The following is a 14,828-nucleotide window of genomic DNA, read 5'->3' as shown; positions in this document are numbered from 1 at the left end:
TAATAATATCATCTACTACAGACACTAAATGTAATTTTACACACTGAGTACTATAATATGAAGAAGTGATCTAAATATGGCAGCACAACAGAAATTCTAGAAACCTGGCCCTATTGAGGTCACATAGGACTGTCAGAAAACAGGCAGGACTTAAAAAAAAATCTGTGTAAAGTTGATGTATTAGTCCATTTTCCCACTGGTGTAAAGTTACTACCTGAGTCTGGGTAATTTATAAAGAAAAGAGATTTAATGTATTCACAGTTCTGCATGGCTGAAGAGGCCTCAAGAAACTTAAAATCATGGCAGAAGATGAAGGGGAAGCAAGGCACATCTTACATGGCGGCCAGAGAGAGAGGAGGGGGAAGCACTAGACAGTAATCAACAACCAGATCTCATGAGAACTCACTATCACAAGAAGAGCATGGGGCAAACTGCCCCTATGATCCAATCACCCCCCACCAGCTCCCTCCTTCAACATGTGGGGATTACAATTTGAGATGAGATTTGGGTGGGGACACAGAGCAAACTATATTAGGTGATATGCCTGTAAATGAATTATCTCCATACAATTGCCTGAACATATCATGCAGTTCTATGCCTCCCTTCATTTCTACCTGAAATTCTCTGTCATTAACTCTTGAGATTCTCCTCTGCAAAGTCCTGCTTGGCATTCTCTCCTCTCTGATTTAACATCATTTCCTGTATTTGCCCTTTATAACAGTATGTGTACATGCTTGTAACACATTTATTATAATTTATTAGAAATTTTCTCTGATTGAATGGTTTATTAGCACCACGGGTTTTCTGGAGGTGAGCATTGTACATTTACGTCTGTATACTAATACTTAGTTTAGTTCCCAGCTATAGGAAATTAAAATATCAGACAATCCATTTAGTCTAAATGACCTCTAAAATTTCTTCCCACCCTAATATTATACACAAAGCATTGTGTTATTACAGGATTAGGAAGGTTGTTTTAATAAAATATCAGTGAGTCTTCAGTCCCAACAATGATGAAAAAATTTCAGCAACAACAATTGAGAAAGTTAGTTTGTTTGCCGCATTTAAATAGCATTTACTCTAACCTTTAGCTCCCTATCTTAGATTTCTTATCCTCAGGACTGTCAGGACTACCTTATCCTTTTTTCATTCAATATTTAGTTGTGCTTAGTCTTTGAATTGCTGTTCATTCTGCCCATCATTTCGCAATGATTTTGGCAGACAAAGCAGTCTATGCACAGCCAGGTGTTCACCTTGGCACCCTCAGCCCTGGAAAGGGTTGATTCAGATGTTTCCCACACCTGCGAATTGGCTGCCCAATCTTAGCCAGCTCCCATGAACTTAATTATCATTCTGCATTTCAAAATTCAAAAGCAAAATATTTCAAGAGAACGTGCATAAAAATTCAGATGCTGCTGCTTCCTGAGATCCCATCATGTTCTCCCCCCAAAAACACTACTGGAAACAAATTACTGTTTCTCCATAGCCATTTTATTTTGATTTGTGGGATGTGTAAATGGAATGCAACTCATTAGGTCTGAAGAGCTGATTGATTTCAATGGCAAAAGCATCTCTGTTTGCCCAGATTAAGTCCAAGATGCTTAACCTATGATCCAGGGGCAAGTCAAGGGTCCATGGATAATCTTAAAAATTTTAAATGTCTGCTTTTGGAGCGTGTTACACTAAAACATCAAAAGATGAAATTTTATAATAAAATGCAATTATAAAATTAGAGACCTAAAATGTCTTCTCATAGGTTTCTCTTTTCTAACTCTTAGCCAAGGACTTGCTTTATTTCCTCAAGGCAGAATGTTTTTGAATGCACTAAAAGCTATTCATTTGTTTCAGCCTTTCATGCTGTTTCATTTGTGTTTTTTTTATTGTACCAACCTCTTGATCATAACTCCATGTGTGTACTCCATAACCATGTGACAGGGACCTGGGGATTGATATACAATGGCTAGACAATCTGCTGTTTAAAAACACAACATCAGTGAACTGCTTGTTATTTACCCAAGAAAAATCAAAATGTATTTCTATACGAAGACATACATTCAAACATTTATAGAAATTTGAACTAGCCTAAATTGGAAACAACTCAAATGTCCATCAGCAGTGAATAAGTAAAGAAATTGTGGGTTATCCATACAATGGAAAATGACCTAGCAATAAAAGTAAATGAGCTCTCCAAATATCCAAAATAGTCTTTAAAAAGAAGAACAAAGTTTGAGAGTTCAGACTTCACAATTACAAAATTTACTACAGAGATGCAATCATCAAAACTATGGTACTGGAATAAGAATAGGCACATAGATCAAAGGAACAGAATTGAGATTTCAGAAATAATCTCATGCATTTATAGTCAATTTTTGACAAGGTTATCAAAACAATTTAATGGGAAAAGAATCTCCTTTTTAACAAATGATGCTGAGACAGTTGGATATCCACATGCAAATGAGTTAAGTTGGACCCCTACCTCCCACCATATCCATGATTAACTCAAAATAGATAAAAGATCTAAATGTAAGTAACAAAACTTTAAAACCCTTAGAAGAAAAGAGATATAAATATTTGCGACCAATAATTAGGCGATTTCTTAGGTCTAAAACCTAAATCACAAGAAACCAAAACATAGATAAATTGGACTTTATGAAATTTAAAACTTTTTGCTTCAAAGAATTCTATAAAAGAAGAGAAAGGACAATTTATTAAATGGGAGAAAATACTATTAAACTGTGTGTTTGATTAGAGTCTGGTATCTAGAATACATAAAACATTCTTACAGGTCTACAATAAAAAGACAAGCAACCCAATTTAAAAATGATCAAAAGATTTGAATACATATTTTCCCCAAACATACATAAAATCTTCAGTAAGCAAATGAAAAAAATGCTAAATATGATAAGACAGCAGAAAATGCAAGTAAAAATCAAAATGAGATACCTCTTCATTAGGATGGCCATAATAAAAAAGACAATGACATGTTTTGGCAAGGATGTGGACAAATCAGAATTCTTATGCATTGCTGGTGGGAACATGAAATGGTACAGCCAATTTGGAAAACAGTCTAACAATTCAAAAAGTTAAACATAGTGCTGCCATATGACCTAGCAATTCTACCTCTATGTGTATAGCCAAGAAAACTGAAAAATGTATTCTCATGCAAAATTGTACAGAAATTTTCACAGCAACATTGTTCATAATAGTCCTAAAGTGAAAACAACCCTAGTGTCTATCAACTAATGAACAGAAAAGGAAAATGTAATATATGTAAAAGATAGAACATTATTCAACCATGAAAGGAATGGTACACTAATATATACCACAATATGATTAACCTTGAAAACATTATGCTCAGCAAAAGAAACCACAGGTAAAAGGCCACATATTGAATGATTCATTTATATGAAATGTCCAGAATGGACAAATGCATAGAGAAAGAAAGATTAGTCTTTGCCAGGGTCTGGGGAAGGAGCAAATGAGAATGACTGCTAATGTGCATGATATTTTTTTCTAGACATATGGAATTGTTCTGGAATTAGTGGTGATGACTGCACAATCATGAAAATATAATTAAAACTACTGAATTGTACACTTTAAAAGAGTAAATTTTATGGTATGTGGCATATATCCCACTAAAAATGGGTACTCTATGGATACATTAAACAACATTGAAACATCTCAAAATAATTAACACTGAGTGAAAAAACACCTATATAAATATTTACTATATGATTCTATTTATATATTATAGAAAATGTGAACTGATTTGTAATGGCAGGAGGCACATAGATTAAGGGTTACCTGATAGAAGGGGTGACAGGAGGAAGGAATTACAAGGGAGCATGAAGAAACTTTTGGGAGTGATGAATATATATATTTTCTTGATTGTTTTAATGGTTCTACAATTGTACACATATGCCAAAATTTATCACATTGTTCACTTTATATATGTGCAATTTATTATATAAGAGGATTTCAAAAAGTTCATGGAAAATAGAATTAAAAGACAAAAATAAAAGTATATACTATTTGTCAACACAACCTTCATCAAGTTCAAGGCATTTTTAAAAATTTATTATACTTTAAGTTCTGGGATACATGTGCAGAATGTGCAGGTTTGTTACATAGGTATACATGTGTTATGGTGGTTTGCTGCACCCATCGACCTGTCATCTTCATTAGGTATTTCTCCTAATGCTGTCCCTCCCCTAGCCCCCACCCGCTGACAGGCCCCAGTATGTGATGTTCCCTTCCCTGTGTCCATGTGTTCGCATTGTTCAACTCCCACTTATGAGTGGGAACATGCGGTGTTTGGTTTTCTGTTCTTGTGTTAGTTTGCTGAGAATGATGTTTTCCAGCCTCATCCATATCCATGCAAAGGACATGAACTCATCCTTTTTTATGGCTGCATAGTATTCCATATATATGCCACGTTTTCTTTAACCAGTCTATCATTGATGGGCATTTGGGTTGGTTCCTAGTCAGTGCTGCAATAAACATACATGTGCATGTGTCTTTATAGTAGAATGATTTATAATCTTTTGGGTATATACCCAGTAATGGGATTGCTGGGCCAAATGGTATTTCTGGTTCTAGATCCTTTAGGAATTGCCACACTGTCTTCCACAGTGGTTGAACTAATTCACACTCCCACTAACAGTGTAAGCAATCAATGATACCAGCCATTTAGTCTATTTCTAAATAACTGAGGATGCTGGGAGTTTAACCATGTCAATGCAGTCTTTGTTATATTATTAGCTGAAGAAAAAATAGATGTCTTTTATAGATTTCTTAACATTAGGAAACAAAAAGAAGACAGAAAGGGCTAAATCAGGACTATAAGGTGGATACCTAATGATTTCTGATCAAAACTCTTGCAAAATTGCCACCGTTTGATGAGAGGAATGAGCAGCAGCATTAGCATGGTGGAGAAGAACTCTCTGGTGAAGGTTTCCCAGGCATTTTTCTGCTAAAGTTTTGGCTGACTTTCTCAAAACATTCTCATAATAAGCAGATGTTATTATTCTTTGGCCCTCCAGAAAGTCACCCAACAAAAATACCTTGAGTATCCCAAAAAAACTACTGCCATGGCCTTTGCTCTCAACTAGTCTTCATTTCCATCTTTTGGTAGTCATTGCTATGATTGTGTTTTGTCTTCAGGATGATACTGTTGGAGCCATGTTTCATTTTCTATTACAATTCTTTGAAGATGTGTTTCAGGATCTTGATCCCACTTAATTATAATTTGCATTGAAAACTCTGCTCTTGTCTACAACTGATCTGGGCACAACAGTTTTGGAATCTTTAATTTTTCAATCAGAATTGTGTAAGTTAAACCAGTTGAAATGTCCATGGTGTTAGATGTTGTTTCTGCTGTTAATCATCAGTCTTGTTCAGTTAAGGCATAGACAAGTTTATTTTTTTCCTTGCAATTTGATATGGATGACCTGACACTGTGGGCTTTACCTTCAACATTGTCTCACTTCTTCTTAAAATGAGTTAGCAATTTATAAACTGCTGATTTTTAAAAACTTTTTATAAAGCATCAACAATTAGACTATTCTTCCACCTGAGTTTCACTATAAATTTTATGTTTGTTCTTGCTTCAATTTTAGTAGAATTCATGTTACTTAATAGAGGCTTTTTTACAAACTGATGTTTTATCCTTCTTAGTGCCTCAAACTAGATCTTGTTCAAATATGTTGTAACATATTAGTACAAGTTTATTTTGGTGCAAAACATTTTTAAATCCTCACATGGTTTTTCATAATGTACATTTTCTATAAACTTTTTGAAGACCTCCTCATATGTTCATTATTTCTTTATCAAATGACTTTTTTTTTTTTTGAAAAATGCCCAAAACCTCAATACCAAACCTAATAGTGGTGGATCAATTATCAACTTGGAGAAGACAGGAGCAAATACCATGTTAAGAACATGCCTTTTTTTTGTTGCATAGGCTGAGAGCCAGAAAAAAACTTCCAGAAAACTGCTGTTAATATTTTATCTCACAGAATTTTTATGATGAGATAAATTCAGCTTGAGAAGTAGCAATCAGTTTGAAAACACGAGCCTGTAATCTATAGTACATGAGCCTCAAAGTCAGTTACTTCCAGTATTAAACATAAATATTCAAGTCCTAACTAGTTTTATCTCTACAAATCTTCACCATTTTCATACAGATAGGGTATAGGGAAAAGCACAATAAAAATGGAATTTAATGAAAACTATTTGGAATTCACTGTTTGGTGGCCAGACATAAGAATTTATGCTGGACCTGTTTCTGCACAGAGGGGTAAAAAGCAGACATTATTTACTTTAGCCAACTCAAGGAGAGGATATAACTCAGTTGTATTGATTTGAATTTCAGAATATAAAGATGGCAACCCTTTCTTGGCAATCAAAAACAACATAACACAGTAATTCCTCAAAGTTAGAATACATTATTTAGATAACAAAGATTTGTCTCTTTATTAGCATCATTCAGGCTTCTGGCAGTGGGCAATTACAAGAATGTTTGGTCCAAATGAATGGCCAAAGAAAACATGGTCACAGGCATTTGTAAAGCCAATTAGAATTATGTAAAAGACTGAGCTGTATGTGAAGCAGGTCTTTGCCTTTGCATATTCCTAGTAACTAAAACAATTAGTAATCAATAACTGACCATTATCTTTAATGAATTAAGTGTTCTAGGCTTCCAATGACAAAATTGTGTGTTGTTATTAAAGTGAAGCACCACTTGAAAAACAGTGTAAGTATAGAGTGGATCCTGCATATGTTTGCTTGTGTGTCTGTGTGTGTGTGTACCACACTGTGTGTATTACACGTACATATGCATAGTGACAAAGAAGCCAACAATTTAGAGTCTCACATACGTCTGTGACCGAAATATGGTGAAGATCACATGTTTACACCCAGAAATTACTTTTCTTAAAGCTCCCCTTTTAAGACTGATGGACAAAAAGATAACTCTTGCTTCACAGCTGGCCCCAGTTTGAGGCAGTGATGTTAAGATTCTTTAAAAGGAGATCTCAGGAACTTACCCACCATGTCCCAGCTAAACTATCCTATACAGTCTACCCTCCATACCTGCCCATTTTGCATCCATGGATTTAACTAATCATGAATGGAAAATATTCTCTCCCCAAAAACCGCAATAAAAATAACAATACAACAATAAAAATAATACAAATAAAAGGAATACAGTATAACAACTATTTACATAGTATTTGCATTATATTAGGTATTATAAGTAATCTAGAGATGATTTAAAATATAGGAGAGGATGTGTGTAGGTTATACACAAATGTGCCATTTTATACAAGGGATTTGAGCATCACAGATTTTTGCTTTTCATGGGAGGGACTGGGGAGTAAGGAGGTGTCCTGGAACCAATCCCCCTTGGAGACTGAGGAACAACTGTATCTGTTCCCTAGACTCAAAAATTCTTTCTCAGCTTAGGTTCTTTGGAATGCTTTTTCTCTGAAACTTTGCATATCAGAATCTATCTCATCTTTCAGCAAAGAGGAATTATTGTTCATCTTTTTTTAGTGCCTCTCCCAACCCAAATTATGCTGTATCTCCCTGTATATTATGCTGTATATCCCTGTATATTCCTTACAGCACTTAGCACATTCCACTATATATTTTTATTTTTCTAAAAAATTTGCTTTGGGTCTCACTTCTCCAATTAGAATATAAGTTCCATGAAGGGATAAACCTTATCTATTTTGTTCTCTGCTAAATGCCCAATACTCAAAACAAAGACTGACACATAGTAGAAATTTAATAAACAATTGTCAATGAACAAATGAATGAGTTAAGTATAGTGACTTTAAAAGGAAAGCTTGTGTTCTTCAAATGCTATGTAACTCTGTCAGGTGTCACCTACAAAAATAACTTAGAATCACGTCCAGCTCCCAGCTCAGGAATTATGAAGATCATTTCTCTCCACAATACTGTGACCATCTCACTCCACTCTAACAGTTCAATATTTTTTGAACATCGCCTATATCCAAATCTTTTATTAGGCCCTGAAGATAGAAAGATGAAACAAGGCCTTCAATTATTTTCCCTGTTTGGAGGACAAGGAACTAAAAAATATGAAACCTGAATCAGGAGATATCATCTCTAGGTAGTGCTTCCAGTGGGCTTAGTGCAAGAAGAGAGTGATGTAAATGATTAAGCTCAAGTTTGGGAACAGTCTGTGAATTTTAATTATCTCTCCCATCCCTATGTCCCATTGCCATGGATAATTGAAAGTTGGCCATATTGCTAGGTAACGCTTCATTCCCTACATAACTTGGCACTTAGAAAACATTTTGCAAGAGAAGCAATTACAGCAATTGTCTCATCCGGGGTGGGTGGAGGGTGGATAGAAATTTACTCCTGACGATATTTTTGCTCTTTCAACATATTTATAAGATAGATTCTTCAACCTACTTCTGAAAACCTTCAAATATATGTGTGTGTGTATATATATACACACATATATATATGTGTGTATATATATACATATATATATACATATATGTGTGTGTATATATATATATATATATTCAGTTGCTATACCTACCAAGCTGTGTGGGGAGAGAAGGGTATTGCAAGAGGTGCATACCATCTCATGCCCCACAGTTGCTTTCCAACCTCCTTATAGGTGGGTGCTCTGAGTAATAATGTCTATGGTCCTTGCTTTCCCCCAACACATGTTCGTGGAGGAAGGTACGCTCAAACTGCAGTTAATCAAAGTTTTGAAGACTAAACAGACAAAATACAATATAGCTTCGGGAAAGTGTGTTAGATTGTGTTGGAGTATTTCTTTTTGCCTTGCGATCATGTGTTGCTTTGGGGGAAAGAACCCGTAAAATTTTCAAAGTGTTTAAGCACCAAATTTCTCCTTTGTTCATTTCATTGCCTTCCCTAAACTGCCTTTCTTCCTGAATCAATGCTGTATCAGTTTGAGAGAGTGAGTTTATACTTTCTAAAACATGGCACTTGAGACAATCCTTCTAGAGCTAGAATGCCTGGGTGGATCTGCGATGATTCTGATTTCCATTCTAGTGGTCATTACTCCTCCTCCAGGAAAGTAACTGCACAATTTCCCAAATCCCCACTACCCTCTGTGGCCCAGGCAGAGCAGAGGTATTTCTCCAGCAAGAGAGAGAAGCAGCCAGCTTAGTCCTGGGCTGAGTAGGATCCATTTGTTGTTATCGATACAACTATCGGTGTTTCTTGATATGTCATTTGGTAGAAGGGCCTCGGCTTTATAAAATGCATGATTCAGGAAGTATATCAAATGCAGGTGCCTGGGTCAGAACAATAAAACTTACTGAAACCTGCAAAGCTATCAGGATTTCCAACTAAAATTTTAAATATCTTCAGCTCTGTGTTTGTATGTGGAGTTTTTTTTTATATGTTTGTTTGTTTTGGTTATCCTTTTGTTTTGGGTAGTAGATCCCTCTTTTCAGGGTATATTTGAGTTCTCCTTCAAATTATTTCACTTCCTGTTAATTTTTTAAAGGTGAGGGGGATGCTTTTTAAACTTAAAGTTATTATAAATTACAATATAGGCAAGATACGCCTTATCTAAAGAGCTACTCTCAGGCAATTGATTTCTACATATTTGCATATTTTAAGATTATTTTGATCAAGAACAGAAAACAGATTTCTAATGTCATTATTGAAATCATTTTTCCTCCCTATCATAAGAAATTCACAGGAGTCTCATACAAGCTAATTTGTGTAAATGCTGAGGTTGAACTTTCACAGGGTACTGGAAACATTCCTGGCTCTCCCGATCAGGGTCAGAGTTTCTGCTGTGTGCTCCCATGGTGTTCTGTAAATCTCCTTTGCAAACTTTGCACAATGACAAATGGTTATTTGTGTGACTTTTGCTGACTAAGCCCTATATGCATGCCACTATGCTAAGTGCTTTGCAAACATTATATAATGTAATCTTTACAATAACCCTATGAGCTCAATACTTTCATAAGTCAATATTGTAGAAATAAAAATTATGTCTGAGAGATGTTAGGTAACTTGCTTGAGATCACATAATTTGTAATTGGCAGCACCATGAGGTACTGAGGGTTATGTAATTTCAATGGACATGAAGTTAACCACCATGCAAAATTAACTTTCCACTTGATAAACTAACACTGGATTGTTTTCTTAAAAGCATTTTCAATTGCTCTTTAAGGATAGTTTATTGAAGAGTGCAAGACAACTGTCCACATTTTGGTACCCAAGATTGATAAGGGATAACTTCAGATGCAACTTTGTCATAACCAACAAAGTTCAAGAGAGTATAGCCACACAAGATAGGAGAAGGCTGCAAAAAGCTTTCTGGGCACTGTGCATGGTAGTTATGCAAGAATAACTGCTATTCAATCTGAATCAAGTATTGGAACGTCCATTGGCCAGGGTTTTGAACATCTTAAGGGACAAAACATTTAAGCAGGATTCAAGAAGCTAAAGCTGCATTTCAGAGGAAGCTTGAATATGGACCCATTGCTCAGAAGGTTATTCAACTTTTCACTGCTCTAACTGTACAGTAACCAAAATTGATATTTTTTTGCCTTGAAATTTTATTACTTTAACAGTGGATGCCACTGATTACTTGACATTTCCTATATTGTATTACGGTCTTTAAATTATTTTCCACTTCTGTTTGTGCCTTTATTTCCTGAGTCCTAACCTAAGGTACAATTCCTTCCTGATTTTCATAAAATTGTATCTCTCCACCTGAGATAGGAATGAAGGAGGAAAGTCTCATTTCAAATAAGGGTGACAGATCTACTCAGGTAAGCAAGAAAGAGTCCCCGTTAGTAGCTATCTGCTGTTTATGGCTGCCCAGAACACCTGTTTCATTTAGGGAACTGCACCATACCTTCTAATGTGGGTTTGGTGAGATTGCCAATTACAGTGACTCAGCCCCTTGGTCATAATGGTGGAGAAAAGAAACAAAACAAAACAGTATTTAACTACTCGTAGTATATTCTATTCCCATGGAGGTAATGTCTCATCTAGAGTACATATTAGGTCTAAGGAGAACCAATCAGAGTCCTCCTCCTGATTGAAATAGATACAGGGGGAAGTGAAGCTTGCTTTCTACTATGTCTAAATTGGAAGTGTGTTAGCCTGGAGTTCCAGGAGCCATTTTTGCTCAATAATATGGAAGATGCTAACTTCAATATGAATGAATGAAGGCATCAAACAGAAAAAAGTAAAGCTAAAACATGGGAAAAAAATCTCAATAGCATTTAGTTTTCTTAAAGTTAAAATCATTCTTGTACTTTCTAGATACAGAAGCTGGTTAATTCTCTTTGGAGATTAAGTTAATTCAATTGATATTATAGCGCTTTAAATAAAAATTCCTGATTAATGCCAATAAAATAAAAATGGAGTAATGACAAAAAAGGAACATTACTACTTCATAACTATTATACTACTGAACCATCATTTATCAAACTAAGTTTTAGGATGTTAATCACTGTTCTGTCCTCAAAAAATATGTGCCATGTTCAAGTAAGTAGGTTGGGATTTAACCTATTTGTATTTTAACACACACACACATAAAATACTTGGCTTAAAAGTAATCAGATTTCTTTACTGAAAAATTTCAAAGGGATTTAAAATGTCACGTAATGTGTTATCAAAGTATTTATCGCACTTTTACTTGCTATAACAATGTCCTGTAAGTACTTAAACTGATAAAATATGAGAGCAAAATAGTTACTATTTCTACAAAAACTAAGTTAACTTTCTTTGAGAACAATAAAATTAGATATTTTAAAAATACACATAGAAAGACCAGTGTAAAGTGTGAGAAAAAATCAAACATTTACAATGATTTATATATATATTATATATATAACACATTAAATAATTCAACAACTATAATTTTTGATCAACTAAGGTGTTCATAAATATAAACTTTTACTTAATTTTATTGTTATTTCTGGATTTATAAATATATATATTATTTTTTAAAAGTAAAGACATAAAAAAGTTATCAAACCCCTTCAAATTTTGCCACGAGGAATAATGATTGGCAACCTTAAGTATACTTCACTCAGGATGTCAAGCTATATATACACACACAATATATTTTTATATATATATTTATATACTTTATATGTATAGATTTTTACGTGTTTAATTTATATATATAGAAATGATTCACGAGATTATTATTTATAAAAAATATTACTAAAATGGACTCATGCTCTCTATATTTTTAAAATAAAATATTGAGCTTGATTATAAAATTAACTTAAGTAACAAAAATGCTGGTTTTAATTAAATGAAAGTAGTGAATTTAGAGAAATGCTTTTTAATAGTAAAAGGTATTACTATACTAAAATTTCTCAATATAACTTAATTAAAAACCATGATAATATTGAGGCTGAAATAATTATTTTTAACTGCATATTACAAGTTTAATCAAGCTTAAACTGTGTCAATCGACTGCTTTAAAGTTGAAGAGGAACTGCATCCTCTTTCCAATTTTCTTAATTATATTGTAATTTTAAACTGTCATTGCTTTTAACATATATATTATCTTTTGCAATCATTATTTTTAATTTATTTAAAATTGATTAAATGCATACTACTAGTCTTTTTCACACATATTCAGTTCTAAGTCCTTTATTTTGAATTAATTCCTCTGTGGGCTAGATTTCATTGTCAAAATTATTTTCCTCCAAGAAAAACGGGTTGGCACTATAATTGTTGGATTTTTGCTTGTTTGAAAATGTCTGTCTCTTGGCTTTATTTACACTAGAAGAACAATTTGGTAGGATGCAATTTTTCTTTTTGTAATACTTTGTTTTATTCAAAAGACAATGTGCATTGCCCCACAGTTTTCTGATATCATATAATGTTGTGGGAGAAAACTTAGCTGAATTTTTCCTCACTGGCAACTTGCTTTTTCTTCCTGGACATTGAACTTCCTCTTTTTTCTTGAAGCATCTCCAAAATATATATATATATATATATATATATATTTTTTTTTTTTTTTTTTTTTTTTGAGATGGAGTCTGGCTCTGTTTCCCAGGCGGGAGTGCAGTGGCAGGATCTTGGCTCACTGCAACCTCCACTTCCCAGGTTTAAACAATTCTTCTGCCTCAGCCCCATTGAGTAGCTGGGATTACAGGCACATGCCACTAGGCCTGGTTAGTTTGTGTATTTTTAGTAGAGACCATGTTTCATCATGTTGGCCAGGCTGGTCTTGAACTCCTTACCTCAGGTGATCCACCCGCCTCAGCCTCCCAAAGTGCTGAGATTACAGGCGTGAGCCACCATGCCTGGCCCCAAGATTTATCTTTACATTGATTTTTCAGTTTTATTTTCACACCACTCAACCAATAGACTATGTATTCTTTTGAAATAGAAATCAAAATTCATTTCAAGAATATAGTTCTGCCACTATTAAATGTAAATCAATATTCTGGTCACTTTTAAGAATTTGTTACTTAAGTTAATTATTTTTCTCTTTTTTTTTAAGAGGCAACATCTCACTCTATTGCCAGGCTGGAGTTTAGTGGCACAATCATGGCTCACTGCAACCTGAAACTCCTGGGCTCAAGTAATCCTCCTGCCTCAGCCTCCCAAGGATTACATGCCTCAGCCTCTGTCCCTGGCGCTAGGTGCATTTTTAAAGGGCTGATGTAATTTCACATTTTGTATTTGTGAAATGTCTCAAAATGGCATGCTACTTTTAATTCTTTTCTAGATTTTCTCTGTGAGACTAGAGATAATTTTATCATCAATGACACCATCAACTAAAAGATGCAACAGCATTTTATGTAACACTACAAATGAAAATGTGATGTCAATTAAAATTGTACAATAATATCTATTGTTAGATATGCCTCAATTTTAAAAAGGTTAAAATATGAAAAAATGTGGATCTTATAATTGATGAAATATGAAACTATTCCCATTACACAAGTAAAGAAATATAACCAGAAACCTCCTTCCCCATGCCTTCTAATATTTATCCTCATTTTTCCTTCTATGCTAATAGCTTTCTCCATTCTAAGTCATATGGAGATAGAATGTAGAGCTAGAAACTTAAGCTCACAATAACAGAAATATCAATAATGTCATATTATATTCAAATAAAAATCTGCATTACATATTAACCCCTGTCATTAGATGATTTTAAATAAGCCACGTTTATCCCAAAATCCATATCTTTTCTGATCCAGATGTTGACTAGAAGATTTATGATCTGTTGATTTTCTTCCTTTCATTTGTAGATAAAATGGTACTAATGGTCAATTGATTCTACTGCATAACCAAAATTTAGAATGGCCTATTACATTGCAGTTGTACCTTCATATCTAGTATTTTATCTTACAATTGATGGTCATTCTATGACCTTTTGAATAGTGAGTCTCCCTTGACCATTTGTAGATCCTTATTAGGTTATCTAAGAAGGATTCAGTTTAAAATGAATAAGAATATATTCTCTTCACTGAGGGTAGTTCTTGTTTTGTTCAGAAGTATTTGAAAGAAAAAAAAACATGAATATGATTAGTGGCTGTTAAGATAGAAATCCAAAAAAAGGAAAAAGGAAACTGAAGCTAATTTTGAGTTAACGTATTCTATTCCCAAAGGATGTTTTAGAAAATTATATTACCACCAAAAGTTTTATTAGAAATTAAGAATATGACTTTATATTTCAACTCCACCAAAAATAACAGTGTAATACTTGATGTGCCAATTAACCTCTTTGAAGCCCAGTTTTATAAACACTGCTAGATGCAAAGTATATAGAAAAATGTTCCCTCTATCTGGACAAGTAGAAACTGTGGTAA

This window comes from Gorilla gorilla, chromosome 9 (genome assembly GCF_029281585.2).
Source record: "Gorilla gorilla gorilla isolate KB3781 chromosome 9, NHGRI_mGorGor1-v2.1_pri, whole genome shotgun sequence".
NCBI lineage: Eukaryota > Metazoa > Chordata > Mammalia > Primates > Hominidae > Gorilla > Gorilla gorilla.
Note: the sequence above shows the minus strand (reverse complement) of the source record.